This window comes from Pteropus alecto, unplaced genomic scaffold (genome assembly GCF_000325575.1).
Source record: "Pteropus alecto unplaced genomic scaffold, ASM32557v1 scaffold52, whole genome shotgun sequence".
NCBI classification, from domain to species: domain Eukaryota; kingdom Metazoa; phylum Chordata; class Mammalia; order Chiroptera; family Pteropodidae; genus Pteropus; species Pteropus alecto.
Genome location: NW_006433941.1, coordinates 4470203 through 4472714, shown reverse-complemented (window position 1 = coordinate 4472714; position 2512 = coordinate 4470203).

Genomic DNA, 2512 nt, shown 5'->3' with positions numbered 1-2512 from the left:
AGTAGCCAGGTGGGGTGGGCTGCGCTCTATGGTGCTAGGGGTCAGTCGGGTACCTGCCTCCCCTTTAGGCTCCATCTCCATGTCCCTTCACTCTGTCAGGAGCAGCGACCACCCACTGGGATGAAAGGGGTTTGTGTCTGTTAAAGTCCTAATGGAGGGAGCAGCCTGGCCCTGGCACAGTGGGTCACTGAAATGTTGGAGGCAATATGACTTTGCTGGCCCTCTCTGTACCTGTTTTCCTCCTCTGTAAGATGAGGATTGAACGACACCTCCATGGTCTGTTAAGAAGGTTCACAGAGATGATGGCAAAGCCTCAGCACAGGATGAGGGGTGGGATAGGGGGCACAGTGAGCCCTAGAGCGGCACGCTGAGGGAAGTGTGCTGACTGTGCGTGTGTGGTTTCCTCCCAGGCAGCTCCCTCTCCCAGTCTGCCCGCGTTCCAGCCCCAAGCATTTCTGGGCCAGCCTCAGAAAATACCAGACCCCTCAGGGTGTCACCTCACCGCCAGGAGCTGCCATCCAGCTCCTCGCCAGCCCCTCAAACTCCACCAACCTTTGTTCATCTCTCTTCCAGAGGGGAGTGTCAGTTCTCTTGGGCAGGGCCTTCAAGATTCCCCTGCCACCACTGAGTCTTCCAGACAGTCTACGGCCACCTCTTTCCTTCTCTCCCAACTCTATTCGCTCTCTGGAAAAGGTCGATCTAGGGGGCGGGGCTGGGGTCCAGTTAACTGAGCTGCACTCTCCCGCAAGGCACGGTGGTTATGACACGGACAAAATTCTGAAAATCCAGAGGAGGAATCAGGGAAGCAATCAGGGAAGGCTGCCTGAAGAAGGTGACTTTTAAGTCTGGAGCGGAAGAGCAAGGAGTTAACTAAGGACAACTGTTTCGGATAATTCATTTATTCAACAAACATTGATTGAGCACCTACCTTGTTCCAGTCCCTGTGCTAGGCCCTGGAGTTTGGGCAGGAGGCAAGAGAAATTTGCGCTCTAGTGCGTTTTGCAGTGGGGGGTCAGAGGAGGAGGCAAAGAAATAAATACCATCTCACCAACTGGGCTCAGAGCTACTGAGGAAGAGTATCATGAAGGGAGGTAAAAGGCGCCCTGTGCTAGTCTGTAGGAGGTGGTCAATAAGGGCTTCCCTGAGAAGAAGGCGTTGGGATGACTGCTGAAGCGTCAGCTCCCATTACTTAAGCAAAGAGGGAGAGGTGGAAAGGAATTCCAGATGGAGAGAACAGCAAGCGCAAAGGTTGGAAGTTAGGAGGATACAGGAAAGTCCTGCTGTTAGAGCTAAGACTGCCAGGGTACAGTGGACTAGTAGCTCCATTTGATCAATGAGGCCAGTGAGAATCAAGGCAGTGAAATGACTTGCCTAAGTGGTGAAGCAGGGATTTAAACTGGGAATGCAGGGATGCAGGGACATGAGCTCCTAGCCACAGAAGTCTCCATGGCTTTTAAAGCAGACACACTGCTGTACATTCCCCCAGGAACAGCTGCCAGCCTCCCCTGCAGTAACCATTACCAGGCTGCCGGACCACCAGAGGCAGGTGCTAACAGAGTGGAGACAGCCAGTTGTTGTTAGGAGATGCTGCCCTGGGAGAGGCAGCAGCGGAAATTGTCGTGGGATGGTGGAGGCTGTGGTGGCCATGATGTGGTTTCTCCAGGGTCCCTGTGGTAGCAGCCTGGGCACTGTGCCTGTCTCCTGTGGCTTCTTCACCCACAGAGAGCCCTCACTGGGGCATGTTCTCGTTCCCAGAGCTTGGGCTGGGGCTGGGAGCCCTGATGGGACTCTTCACAGTTCCTGGAGACCTCTCACTCTTCACCTCTTGGGAGAGTGGGGCTGGTGTTTTATAGAAGAAACTCAGGTTCAGAAAGGGACCATGACCAGTCCAGGACCACACAGCAGAAGGGCCGTGCCAAGCGTCCACAGCTATTGGTGCTGCCCCTTCCCTGTCTCATTTCCTCCTTTTCTCCTAAAGGTGATTATTGGGATCACTTCCAGAGACTTGCACTTGAGTCCTTGTTCTCAGTGGGCTTCTGGAGGTGCCAAATGAAGACATTTAGTCAAATGTAATTGAGCTCCTACCCGGAGCCCTACCCCCAGGCACATGGAACAGGCTCCAAGAGTGTTATTTATAGCCCCTAATAGAGCCCCCATTTAAGAGAGTTATCTACATGGAGGGGGCCTGTAAGAGTGCAGACTTTGGGATCAGATCCCTAGTCTACCACTTACCCAATCTGTGAGCTGTGTTACTTCACCTTTTTGTGCCTCAGTTTCCTCACTAGGTTAATGGGATCATGATGGTGCCTTCCTCACTGGATCTGCATGAAGGTTAAAATGAAATAACTTAAGGAAGTGCTTAGGCAAGGGGCTGCCATGGTGGTCTCTAAGTGGATGGCACTGTTTATGGGGTACCTCCAACATGCTACAACCCTGCACAGAGGAGTCAGCCTCTGAGGCCTGCTCGATCCCTACAGCCACCTGATGAGGCAGGTATTTTCACACTTCCGCT